Source organism: Arachis ipaensis, chromosome B2, assembly GCF_059453495.1.
Source record: "Arachis ipaensis isolate K30076 ecotype BB chromosome B2, ASM5945349v1, whole genome shotgun sequence".
Classification (NCBI taxonomy): domain Eukaryota; kingdom Viridiplantae; phylum Streptophyta; class Magnoliopsida; order Fabales; family Fabaceae; genus Arachis; species Arachis ipaensis.
Genome location: NC_142437.1, coordinates 16,674,611 through 16,689,194, shown reverse-complemented (window position 1 = coordinate 16,689,194; position 14,584 = coordinate 16,674,611). Strand labels below are relative to the sequence as shown.

At 38.4% G+C, this 14,584-nt stretch overlaps 1 non-coding gene across 1 annotated transcript; it reads left to right on the top strand.

Moving 5' to 3' along the window:
• The first annotated feature begins 13,559 nt into the window (after window positions 1-13,559).
• LOC148573138 (small nucleolar RNA R71) lies at window positions 13,560-13,667 on the top strand. The gene has a single exon (XR_015906161.1). It is a non-coding gene; the product is annotated as a small nucleolar RNA R71 (small nucleolar RNA).
• The last annotated feature ends 917 nt before the right edge of the window (window positions 13,668-14,584 follow it).

Sequence of the window (14,584 nt, the reverse complement as noted above, 5' to 3'; positions counted from 1 at the left end):
GAAATAATATTAACATTAAATAGACTTAATAATCGATAGGAACAAAAATAAGTTAGTGCTATATAGCTATGTCTTTTTGTTCACCAAATTAGTTTAGAATAACAAAAACAAGATATACTTAGTATTATTAATTACTCGTTTTGTTTAATTTATTTGGAGTTAGTATAATAAAAAAATTGGATGTGTAGCATTTGTAACAGAATTATTTATTTCGATTAGAATGTTTATGTGAGAAAACAATTTCCAAATTAAAAAAGGACGTTCATTAAGTTTTAAACTTCATATAACCTTACTAAAATTTAAGAATAATAAGATTTTATTCCTTTAATAATGGTTGCATTAATTTGTATCAAAATATGATCAGTAAGTTTTCTTTTAAAAATATACAATTAAACCCTTCTTTTTGTTCGTAATTTTATTGTTATTTTTCAGCAGCATATTTGTCGTTCGAGGGGGACTACAATTTTCGTATGCCGAACTACTAAGGTCAAGTGGGGAAGTTACTTTGCATAATGCAATACAAAATAGTGATCTTTTTATCAAACCATAGAAAATATGGAGCCAATGAGGTAATAGTTTGCACGGGTATTTTTTTCATTACAAAATAAGCGCACATAACAATTGCACGCTAATTTAATTGACCAAAACAAAATAAAATACGTAATACCTAGACGCTAAGAATTGCATACGGAGGTAGGAAACTTTTATTTTCAAAAAAATCAATCGTTTTAATTCATGAATACCATTAACGTTTAGTGAATAAGTGCAAATAATTTATAAATGTGGCGTGACCAGTTTTGTTGTTGTGACTGGTTAATTGATGAAACTGAATTGCGATTGCTTGAATTGAGGCTTCGACTGATATTGGTTTTCTGGTTTTCATGGATTTTTTAAAAATGCTGATTTACGTGATTATGCTGAATTGGTGGATTGGGGCTGAAATTTCTTATTAGTGAGTTCAAAAGTCGGTTTGATTGAGTACTATGCAAAAATTATTTTCTTATCTTGGTTTGGGGTTAAATTGATATTGAAAATAATTCCGCAATTGAAACGATTTCATTTACTGGGCATGACTTTTATTGATTTATCGAAAATGATTTTAAGGATCCATAAAGATTATGACATTCGAATTAGTTAGAGTTATTGGTAATTATTCAAAAGAGGTTGACAATAGTCGGTTGGGACTCGTAAAGGGTGGCAAAGTCGGAGTTCTAGGTGAGATACTCTCGAAGTTTTATTATTAAACTTAGATGATTGTTTAAAAAATTTAGAAAGCTATTAGAATTCAAAATTTGTATTATTTGGCTTTCGATTTAATAAGCAAAAAAATTACGTTTGGATTTGATTTATTAAGAAAGATTTCATGTTTTGACTTTGATTACAAAACTACCTTTTAAGGAATTATGATTCAACGAGTTTATTAAATTTACAGAACGAGTTTGATTTTCGTCCTCCCTAAAGTCTCGAGACCCTGCTGTGAGATTTACTTGATAAATGATTCCTGTAGTATTTTATAAACGTTTAAATTTGAAATGGTTTTGAAGTTGGATTGGAAAGGTTATAAAGAATATATTAACTTAAAGAGCATAAAACAATGATTCAAAGAATATGTTAACTTAAAGAAATTTTTGCCACAGGAGAGCAGAGGGCAAAGACAAAGAAAAAGCTTTAAAGAGATTGTCTGCCACAGGAGAGTACAGAACAAGGATTTAAGTTAATTTATTAAAACCCTACTGAGAATGTGCGGGTTGTTCTCACCCCAAAATCTTCCACGCATTCAGTGACACAGGTTCAAAGACTTAGTTTGAAGCTGCAGGCGATTATTTGACTTATTTATGAGTGGGGTTGCTTTCATAGAAGTCCCTCCCCCTTGTGTATTTACTATTTTATGTTATACATAGGGATAGGAATTGTATTCGAGTTTTATATTGAATTATTTTGTATGGCATTTATTATTAGCAACTACTATGTGACTACTATTACTTGATGATCTTTGATATGTGATTTTAATTGATAAAAACAATTTGCAGGCATTTTCGTAAAAAAATTGAAACGTGACATCAAACTAAAGGTTCAATATTAAATAGTTAACAAGAAAACGACTTAGTAAATGGTCAAACTACCAAATAATACATAAAATAGATACATGATTATTTATTCAAGATAGAATAACATAATATACACACTTATTTGGAATATAAAAAACTTTTATTTTTTTTCATAAGTTCTTTATTTTTATAGCTCCACGTCAAACTACTTAAACTAAAATATTTTTTAATCATCTGGGTACAAAAAAATATATGTTTTTTTAAGGAGACTTCAAAAAGAAATTGACTGTACTAAAAATACAAATAGTGTTTCAGCAACTGCTTGTACTATGCAACAATTCAGGTTATATGAAGCAATGTATGTAACCTGTTCTGTTTTTTACCTCTGATATAAGGTTTACACTCGGTAGGAAAATCCATCTAGTAGGGCCGTCCGGCAAGCATTGGCCATGACGTGGTAGTCGCTTGGTGGTTGCATGGCTGGCGTTGCATCAGATATATAAGGGGTGCATACGGTTGGTGTGAGGAGATTAGCATGACGAACGTGGTTCTTAGCAACGCGAGGATTGACGTTACTCTCGAAATCGTTTATGAAAGCCTACGTGGTGGCATAAACCCTAGACCAGATGTTAGACTTAGTCCGAGTCTCCGGGCCAGCGAATTTTTTAAAAATTTAACATAGATTCTTTGCCATTTCCATAAGAACAACCCCTCAACACAAGCAAATGAAACATAATTTTAATGCCTTATTGTTAGATTGCTCTTAAATTATTTGAAAATTCAATCTGTCGAGGATATGTTTGATGCAAACTGAAGACTTGTAGGACAAATTTACAACGACGTAAAACTGTGGGATATTTGTGAAAATTTTTTCCAAACGCAGGGACAAAACATATACTTTACTCTGTCAATAAAAGTGCATAACATCTATCAAAATTAATGATTTTTAATATCTAAAATCTAAATAACAACAGTAAAAAACCTTAAAGGTTTCAATTAGCTCAAGAGCGGGGATGGTGAGCGGCAGTGATGGCGATACAATGTTTGTTCTTCTTGTCGGTCGCAATCTCGTGTGAGGGATCGTCTCACTCTCTGCTGTAAGACAATGATGTGACGGCGATGGCAATGGAGGCGGCGGGACCAAACCTTGGCGTGCGGTATGTCTCGTCCCTCCTCTCGTCGTCTCTTCTTCCGTTCTCCCTGTCCCTCTATTTCTTTGTCTGTCTTTTCTTACATGTTTGTTCTTCTTGTCGGTCGCAATCTCGTGTGAGGGATCGTCTCACTCTCTGCTGTAAGACAATGATGTGACGGCGATGGCAATGGAGGCGGCGGGACCAAACCTTGGCGTGCGGTATGTCTCGTCCCTCCTCTCGTCGTCTCTTCTTCCGTTCTCCCTGTCCCTCTGTTTCTTTGTCTGTCTTTTCTTTCTTTCTTCGTGGTTTCAGAGAGTAAGAATGAGTGAGGAGTGTTACTGTTAGTGTATGTATAAGAGACAGGTGAGAGTGAAAGTGTTTTGAAATTAGAGTTAGGGTTAGGTTTCGAAAAAAGACGAATAAAGGTATTTTACGAAATTTAATAAAAATAGAGAGTAGAATAGTAAATAAAAATTGTTGTCTTTCAATAAAACTATTTTGAAAACATTAATCATTTATCAACTTGTTAATTACTTTTTAATAAGTATTTATATTTTAAATTAGATATAATTCAATTAAATTTCTTTTACTTCATAAAGTTATTCTAAAAATTTCAATTATTCAAATTAAATTTTCAAATCTTCATTGTATCTTAATTGCTCAAACTTTAAGTTTAAAAAAAAAATCCAATAATTACGAAAATTATATATATGACTCCAAACAATTTTATTTTTTTTAAACTCAAACTATGATAAAATCTGTTTTAGTTAGTATTAAAAAATTTTCTAAAAATAAATTCGTAAACAAAGATAGTAAACCATAAATAACTCATTTAGTTTGCAAAAGTTTGGGCGTTACAACTCGCATTGTACCTGTTAACTCTAATATGAAATCGGTTGAGAGGATCGTGGTATGAGTTTCAGTTATACCATAAATTAATTTTCATGATTGTAATGCCCTACAAAAGGAAATTTCTTAATGCACCACACGAACGATCTCAATTGCATGAATACAATGTTGAAGCGCAAACGAATTGTATAAATAAATAATCATGTATACCCGTATAACTAAGCAATACAAGATTTATACACGTATTTGTTTAAATTCGGTACGGACCAATTTTATGATCTCATGTCGCATCATTCGACTTCCAATGCTCCAGTTGCTCCAGACATCCCTTTACCAGATATGCTGCCAAATCACTCTACCAAACCTGATTCCTTGAGACATCATTAACCAGGGCCTTGCAAAACACACTCCTCATGTCCTGAGTGTATCCCACGCTTGCTCCTAGGCCAATTCCCAGAAATGTACTCAATTCGCATTCGGAAATTGGGTGGGCCAAGTTAGAAAGACTACCTATATCATACGTGGTCCGAGGACCAACACATCACCTGACTCCTTATGCAATTCCTTTCCACATTTCATTTGAACAATCTTACACCCCCTGTGTATTGTAGGGGACATAATTAATGGTGACATTTTGTTAAGGTATTGAAATGTTTTGGGCCATTTGTTATTCTCGTGAATGCTTACGGACTCCCTTCATTTTGCTTCAATGGATTAAGTTATGGAACGGAAGATTGAGAAGGCTTCATTAACTGCAAAAGAGGCCACGACAAAAGTGCCACCAATTGTCACAACGAAACTCACAAATTGGAATACACCTCCACTGCTAGATTTTTCCAAGTTACCTATTCTAAGAATTTTCAGGAAGGTGACGAGCGTTGACTCGATTGTCAAGTACAGCCCATGTCAAGTCTGATGTGACATAGATGAATAGACTATACCAACTCCTTGAATTTGTGTGCACATTTCTCAAAAACTGCAGTGCCAAATCTTCCCCAACAAGTCTCTGTCAACCTCCAAAGACAGTATTTGCAATGACAATCTAAGAAGGACAGCCTTTTCAAAACTCAACTATAAAACCCTTGCACCCCCAAACCAGAGAAATACTACCTCCACCACAGTTGTCCACAGCACAATGGAGCGCAACATGCATCATTTCACATTTTTCATTGTAACAAAGGGAAATAACACCAGAGTATATGTTTCATTCGATGAAGCCAATAGGCAGATCCTCAACCATATGGAACCAAAATACCAGGGGTTCAATAGTTATCTTCTCGCACTCCATGCCTATGAAGCTAGGATGGCAATGCTACGGGCGGACAGAGAGGCAATTGCAGATCTCATGGCTGAGACAGGCACACTGGATTCTCCTCGGCGTCCACCCCGAACGCTCCCAACCGCTGACAGACGCATCGCTCCCGTTGTTGGTGGTAATAGTCTCCTTCTCTCATTTACGAATACCACTATAAGAATGTTTCAGTTGCCGTTAATAATTTGTACTTATTGATTTTTGAAAAACCATAACCAATCCCGTTCACAGTCTACCCTATCAATGAATAGGAGCCCTGATACTACCTGCAGATGAGAGTGCATCTCATCACTTCGCCCTTAACAACAGCATGGAACTCTGGCTGACGATGTATTGCTACGACACTGTGATTCCCGCCCCATGTTTCTTCCGTGAGGAGAAATTTCACTGTGAAAACGGACCATTGTATGCCTTCAGTGTTATTATTCCAGGAAACCCATACGGGATAGACGTCAGTGCCAAGGGTAGGTACTCCTTCATTGAGGACGATGCCAGGGAAGACGCTGCTTTCAGGATGCTGTCAGTTCTCCTAGAAAAAATGGGTAAGGAAGTGAGGGAATTCAACTACCTTCGTGTGAGGGCGTTGCAGCGGGAAATAGCAGATCTTCAACAAGAGATAAGGAATCTGGAGGATAACATGCGGAGGCTTGATTCGGAATACGGCAGCAGCATGTACTGTGTCACCCCGTAGATGCGACTATAAAGGAAATTCACCTAAGGCATTGCAACTGTAACTTGTTTTAAATTTCTGTGTTTGTCTGATTTAGTTGATTTATCCCTTGTATTGGCAGGCGTTTAACAATGGCAGACTGCTCTTTGAATGAAACCAATTTGCTAAAAAATATGATGCTCACTTCTATACTTAGAGATAGTAACTGGGCATCAGAATAATGTTGCTTTGTTTGGAGACTATGATTTTTCAAAATCATATCCCACATTTTAGATAGTTTGGAACAACAACCTTTTAAAACCGAGGTCCGTTACCAATTTTTCATACTGTAGTGGCCGTTCCATTTCGCTAGTGCATTCACATGAAACTAAAATGAAAATTTAAATCTATAGAATTTCAAACCTCCTTCCACCCAGGCAAAACCAACAAATAGTTGTTTCTTGGCCCTAGTGCTAGCGGGTGTTATAGTCGACAATAATCACGGTGGATTAAAGACGAATTTTATTTTGTACAATCTCTTTACCAAATAACCGCACATATACAACCGTAGTTAATGCTATAGCCTGCTTGTATTAAATATTTTTGACATTCAAATGAATTTTGTTTCGACAATTCTACTTAACATGGCATGTTCTGAATAATTACTTACGTATAAAAGGATTTGACAAGAACGACGTATTCAACACCTTACAATATACATTAGGGTTAACCTACATCCCTAAGTAGAAAAACAGAAACCTAGTACATATTTCATCTTCGCTGTAATAGTTGCATGCGTCTAAAAAGAAATTGTCGTCAAACTCGGTTAATGAGAAGTACATAGTTGGAGTGCGAAGTCTGTCTCCGTGGATATGAAGACTCTATTAAGAAGAAATGTAATCTTTAAGCTCCACCCAATGTTCTTAACTTGATAGATGGAGATAAACACGCAGGTTATTCATGAGTGGTTCTTCTTTCGAAGTTAGGGGTCCCCGTGCAGGTAACGCCACTGTTATGGTCAGCAAAGCTTGTGGTTCCGACGCCTGTGTCGTTGTGATGAAAGATCTATGTTCCGAACAAAGGGATCCCAATGCATGTGAGGGCTCTATTGTCCAGCGATACGCATGCAATTCTAACGTATGGTATTGTTGCTGCCAATTGTTCCTGTGTAGGGCATGATATTTTTCTGATTCTTACTCAGTCTGGCAAACCGATTCAACATCAATAAATGGAGTATCGAAGTCTTGAAAATGGGCCTGCAGGTACATGATACTACAATTAATGAGAACTGCTGCAATTGATTCTACAACTACCAATGGAGCATGTATTGATTTCGGCATAATTTGAGAAACGGCGTTCTTGAAATGAACAGCGGAAAGTTCAAGTTCGTTTCGTCCAATCAATGTGCGTATCATGCATGAAAATTTCCTACTTTACAAAGGAATGCAAACATTCGGCAGTTGGTGCACGAAATTGTGATCATCAACAATGGCGCCAAAGGACTTGGAGCTCTTAAACATGAATCACACTTTGTCACAATTCCGCACAACTAACCAGCAAGTGCACTGGGTTGTCCAAGTAATAAACCTTACGTGAGTAAGGGTCGATCCCACGGAGACTGTCGGCTTGAAGCAAGCTATGGTCACCTTGTAAATCTCAGTCAGGCAAATTCAGATGGTGATGGAGAATTGATAATTAAAAGATAAATAAAACATAAAATAAAGATAGAGATACTTATGTAATTCTTTGGTTGGAATTTCAGATAAGCGTATGAAGATGCTTTGTTCCTCCTGAACCTCTGCTTTCCTATTGCCTTCTTCCAATCATTCATACTCCTTTCTATGGCAAGCTTTATGTTGGGCATCACCGTTGTCAATGGCTACTTCTCGTCCTCTCAGTGAAAATGTTCTACGCACGCTGTCACCGCACGGCTAATCATCTGTCAGTTCTCGATCATGTTGGAATAGGATCCATTGATCCTTTTGCGTCTGTCACACGCCCAACAATCGCGAGTTTGAAGCTCATCACAGTCATCCCTTCCCAGATCCTACTCAGAATACCACAGACAAGGTTTAAACGTTCCAGATCTCAGGAATGGCCGCCAATAATTCTAGCCTTTACCACGAAGGTTCTAATCTTATATTAGAAACCCAAGATATATACATTCAAACTTGTTTGCATGTAGAATGAAAGTGGTTGTCAGTCACGCGTTCATAGGTGAGAATGGTGATGAGTGTCACATAATCATCACATTCATCATGTTCTTGGGTGCGAATGAATATCTTGGAGAAGAAATAGACTTGAGTTGAATAGAAAAATAATAGTACTTTGTATTAATTCATGAAGAACAGCAGAGCTCCACACCTTAATCTATGGTGTGTAAAAACTCCACCGTTGAAAATACAAAAGTGATAATGGTATAAGCATGGCTGAATGGCCAGCCTTCAAGGTCTAGGGACTAAACATCCAAAGATTTTAAAATACAATAGCAAAAGGTCCTATTTATAGAGAACTAGTAGCCTAGGGTTTACAGAAATAAGTAATTAATGCAGAAATCTTCTTTTGGGCCCACTTGGTATGTGCTTGGGCTGAGCGTTGAAGCTTCCATGTGTAGAGAATTTTCTTGGAGTTAAACGCCAGCTTTTGTGCCAGTTTAGGCGTTTAACTCCAGCTTTTATGCCAGTTCCGGCGTTAAACGCCAGAATTTTTAAGCTGACTTGGAACGCCTGTTTGGGCCATCAAATATCGAGCAAAGTATAGACTATTATATATTTCTGGAAAGCCCAAGATGTCTACTTTCTAACGCAATTGAGAGCGTGCCAATTGGGCTTCTGTAGCTCCATAAAATCCACTTCGAATGCAGGGAGGTCAGAATCCAACAGCATCTGTAGTCCTTTTTCAGCCTCTGAATCAGATTTTTGCTCAGGTCCCTCAATTTCAGCCAGAAAATACCTGAAATCACAGAAAAACACACAAACTTATAGTAAAGTCCAAAAGAGTGATTTTTATTTAAAAACTAATAAAAATATAATAAAAACTAATTAAAATATATTAAAAACATACTAAAAACAATGCCAAAAAGCGTATAAATTATCCGCTCATCAGCAGTCATCAAATATCTACAAAAGCTTAATATCATTTACCTTTTTTCGCAGGTGTACACGGGTTTCTCCCCCTTGCTCGTTCACATCCGTGTCCATTCTCAAATAATCAAAACATGGGGGGAAGGCACATAGTGTGTTTCAACGTATGGGTGGCTCCTTCCCTTCTCTTTCTTGAATGAAATAAGACGGGAGTCAGTAAAGCCGATACCATATTGACAGAGCGATAATCATTTGAGCCCGATAGTTTATATTTGTATTTGTCTACCGAGTTTGTTTACAAGCAAATTAAACTTTATTCGAGTCACTTTGTTATCGCGATTGGCTTTCTTCCCGCTGGGAAAACACTGAAAAGAAGGGAGAAGGTTAGATAATGATTCAACCATCATTAAAGAATGGAAAGTTAAGAAAGAATGTTAGAAACTTAAAGTCACGACAGATTCCTAACACGAAAAGAAAACACAAGAACTTACAATACTACACACCTGCGAAACAACAACCTACCCAATCTATTAACAAAATAAACAGTAACATTAAATTGGATGAGTTTCTTTCCAACAAAAAGAATATGCTGAATAAATGCAACTTGATGTGGCCAGCAAAGTCAAAAACCAAAATCATGTGTACAGCATCTGATGCTTGGAAATTGATAAGGTAGGACAACTGAAAGAAGATATCATGAAGATGTATGTACCTTTCCAACGAAAATTCGCTTCTCATCTTGCGCAGAATGTCTCCCCCGTATGTGAAATTTGGTCACTTGAAATTGCGTAACGGATCCACCTTAGTGATGGCGGATTGTTCTTCCTCTTGAAGATCTTATGGAGTGCTTGAGCTCCTCAATGTCTCTTCCTTACCTTTGTTGCTCCTCTCTCATGGTTCTTTGGTCTTCTCTAATTTCATGGAGGAGGATGGAATGCTCTTGGTGCTTCACCCTTAGTTATCCCATGTTGGAACTTAATTCTCCTAGGGAGGTGTTGATTTGCTCCCAATAGTTTTGTGGAGGAAAATGCATCCCTTGAGGCATCTCAGGGATTTCATGATGAGGAGTTTCCTCATGCTCTTGTCCATGAGTGGGATCTCTTGTTTGCTCCATCCTTTTCTTAGTGATGGGCTTGTCCTCATCAATGAGGATGTCTTCCTCTATGTCAATTCCAGCTAAATTGCAGAGGTGACAAATGAGATGAGGGAAGGCTAACCTTGCCACAGTAGAGGACTTGTTCGCCACCTTGTAGAGTTCTTGGGATATAACCTCATGAACTTCTACTTCCTCTCTAATCATGATGCTATGAATCATGATAGCCCGGTCCATAGTAACTTCAGATCGGTTGCTAGTAGGAATGATTGAGCGTTGGATGAACTCTAACCATCCCCTAGCCACGGACTTGAGGTCATGCCTTCTTAGTTGAATCGGCTTCCCTCTTGAATCTCTCTTCCATTGAGCGCCCTCTTCACAGATGTCCATGACGACTTGGTCCAACCTTTGATCAAAGTTGACCCTTCTAGTGTATGGGTGTGCATCTCTTTGCATCATAGGCAAATTGAATGCCAACCTTACATTTTCCGGACTAAAGTCTAAGTATTTCCCTCGGACCATTGTAAGCCAATTCTTAGGGTCCGGGTTCACACTTTGATCATGGTTCTTGGTGATCCATGCATTGGCATAGAACTCTTGAACCATTAAGATTCCGACTTGTTGAATGGGGTTGGTGAGAACTTCCCAACCTCTCCTTCGGATCTCATGTCGGATCTCTGGATACTTATTCTTTTTGAGCTTAAAAGGGACCTCGGGGATCACTTTCTTCTTGGCCACAACTTCATAGAAGTGGTCTTGATGTACCCTTGAGAGGAATCTCTCCATCTCCCATGACTCGGAGGTGGAAGCTTTTGCCTTTCCTTTCCTCTTTCTAGAGGTTTCTCCGGCCTTTGGTGCCATTAATAGTTATGGAAAAACAAAAAGCAACACTTTTACCACACCAAACTTAGAAGGTTTACTCGTCCTCGAGTAAAAGAAGAAAGAAGAGAGTAGAAAAAGAAGAAATAGAGGAGATAGAGGGGGCTTAGTGTTTCGGCTAAGGGGGAGAAGTAGTGTGTATGTTGTGTGAAAATGAAGGAGTGAAGATGGGTTTATATAGGAGTGGAGAGGGGGAATGGTTCGGCCATTATGGGTGGGTTTAGGTGGGAAAGTGGTTTGAATTTGAATGGTGAAGGTGGAGTTTTATGAAGGATGGATGTGAGTGGTGAAGAGAATAGTGGGATTTGATAGGTGAGGGGTTTTTGGGGAAGAGGCATTGAGGTGATTGGTGAATGGGTGAATAAGAGAGAGAGGTGGGGTAGGTGGGGATCCCGTGGGGTCCACAGATCCTGAGGTGTCAAGAATATCTCATCCCTGCACCAAGTGGCGTGCAAAAATGCCCCTTTCTGCCAATCCTGGCGTTAAACGCCAGGTTGCTGCCCATTTCTGGCGTTTAAGGCCAGCTTCTTGCCCATTCCTGGCATTAAACGCCAGTCTGGTGCCCATTTCTGGCGTTAAATGCCCAGTCTGGCACCACGCCCAGAATGGTGCCAGACTGGGCGTTTAACGCCCATTCTGCTACCCTTACTGGCGTTTAAACGCCAGTAAGTTTCTCCTCCAGGGTGTTCTATTTTTAATACTATTTTTTCTTCTATTTTTTCTTTTTCAATAGTTTTTGTGACTTCACATGATCATCAACCTACAGAAAATATAAAATAACAAAAGAAAATAGAAATTTAACATAGATAATTAAAATTGGGTTGCCTCCCAACAAGCGCTTCTTTAATGTCAATAGCTTGACAGTGGCTCTCATGGAGCCTCACAGATGTTCAGAGCAATGTTGGAACCTCCCAACACCAAACTTAGAGTTTGATTGTGGGGGATCCGTTTGACTCTGTATTGAGAGAAGCTCTTCATGCTTTTTCTCCATGATTACAGAGGGATATCCTTGAGTTTTAAACACAAGGGAGTCTTTATTCACTTGAATGATCAATTCTCCTCTATCAACATCAATCACAGCTTTTGCTGTGGCTAGGAAGGGTCTACCAAGGATGATGGATTCATCCATACACTTCCCATTCTCTAGGATCATGAAATCAGCAGGGATGTAATGGTCTTCAACCTTTACCAACACATCTTCTACAAGTCCATAAGCCTGTTTCTTTGAATTGTCTACCATCTCTAGTGAGATTCTAGCAGCTTGTACCTCAATGATCCCTAACTTCTCCATTACAGAGAGAGGCATAAGGTTTATACTTGACCCCAGGTCATACAGAGCCTTCTCAAAGGTCATGGTGCCTATGGTACAAGGGATTGAGAACTTTCCAGGATCTTGTCTCTTCAGAGGTAATTTCTACCTTATCAAGTCATCCAGTTCTTTAGTGAGCAATGGAGGTTCATTCTCCCAAGTCTCATTACCAAATAACTTGGCGTTTAGCTTCATGATTGCTCCAAGGTACTTAGCAACTTGCTCTTCAGTAACATCTTCATCCTCTTCAGAGGAAGAATACTCATCAGAGCTCATGAATGGCAAAAGTAAATTCAATGGAATCTTTATGGTCTCTGTGTGAGCCTCAGATTCCCATGGTTCCTCATTAGGGAACTCCTTGGAGGTCAGTGGACGTCCATTGAGGTCTTCCTCAGTGGAAATCACTGCCTCTTCCTCCTCTCCAGGTTCGGCCATGTGAGAAGTGTTTATGGCCTTGCACTCTCTCTTTGGATTCTCTTCTGTATTGCTTGGGAGAGTACTAGGAGGGAGTTCAGTAACTTTCTTACTCAGCTGACCCACCTGTGCCTCCAGATTTCTAATGGAGGACCTTGTTTCAGTCATGAAACTTTGAGTGGTTTTAATTAGATCAGAGACTATAGTTGCTAAGTCAGAGTGGCTCTGCTTAGAATCCTCTGTCTGTTGCTGAGAAGATGATGGAAAAGGCTTGCTATTGCTAAACCTGCTTCTTCCACCATTACTGTTGTTGAAACCTTGTTGAGGTCTCTGTTGATTCTTCCATGAGAGATTTAGATGATTTCTCCATGAAGGATTATAGGTGTTTCCATAGGGTTCTCCCATGTAATTCACCTCTTCCATTGCTGGGTTCTCAGGATCATAAGCTTCTTTTTCAAATGAAACTTCTTTGGTACTGCCGGTTGCTGCTTGCATTCCAGACAGACTCTTGAAAAATCATATTGACTTGTTGAGTCAATATTTTGTTCTGAGCCAGTATGGCATTCAGAGTATCAATCTCAAGAACTCCTTTCTTCTGACTTGTCCCATTATTCACAGGGTTCCTTTCAGAAGTGTACATGAATTGGTTATTTGCAACCATTTCAATGAGTTCCTGAGCTTCTGCAGGCGTCTTCTTCAGATGAAGAGATCCTCCAGCAGAGATATCCAATGACATATTGGATAGTTCAAACAGACCATCATAGAATATACCTATGATGCTCCATTCTGAAAGCATGTCAGAAGGGCACCTTCTGATCAATTGCTTGTATCTTTCCCAAGCTTCATAGAGGGATTCTCCTTCCTTCTGTCTGAAGGTTTGGACTTCCACTCTAAGCTTGCTCAATTTTTGAGGTGGAAAGAACTTTGCCAAGAAGGCATTGACTAGCTTTTCCCAAGAGTTCAGGCTTTCTTTAGGTTGTGAGTCCAACCATGTCCTAGCTCTGTCTCTTACAGCAAAAGGGAAGAGCATAAGTCTGTAGACTTCAGGGTCAACCCCATTGGTCTTAACAGTGTCACAGATTTGCAAGAATTCAGCTAAGAACTGATGAGGATCTTCCAATGGAAGTCCATGAAACTTGCAATTCTGTTGCATTAGAGAAACTAATTGAGGCTTAAGCTCAAAGTTGTTTGCTCCAATGGCAGGGATTGAGATGCTTCTCCCATAGAAGTCGGGAGTAGGTGCAGTAAAGTCACCCAGCACCTTCCTTGCATTGTTGTTTTTGGCTGCCATTGCTTCTTCTTTGAAAAGCTCTGTTAGGCCCTCTAGAGAGAATTGTGCTTTAGCTTCTCTTAGTTTTCTCTTCAAGGTCCTTTCAGGTTTAGGATCAGCTTGAAAAAGAATGCCTTTGTCTTTGCTCCTGCTCATATGAAAGAGAAGAGAACAAGAAAGTATGGAATCCTCTATGTCACAGTATAGAGATTCCTTGAGGTGTCAGAGGAAAAGAAGAATAGAAGGAGAAGGTAGATAGAAGAGAATTCGAACTTATCAAGAAGGATAGAGTTCGAATTGCACCTTGAGGAGGAGTGTTAGTCCCTTAAATAGAAGGATGTGAGAAGAGGGGAAGAATTTTCCAAATTAATAGTAAAAGATTTTGAAATAATTAAAAGAAATTTTGAAAATTTGGTAAAGGTTTTTCGAAAATTAAGATTGGGAAAGAAATTAAGTGATTTTTGAAAAAGATTTTGAAATTAGAAATAAAAAAGATATGATTGAAACTTAATTTTGAAAAAGATGTGATTAAAAAGATATGATTG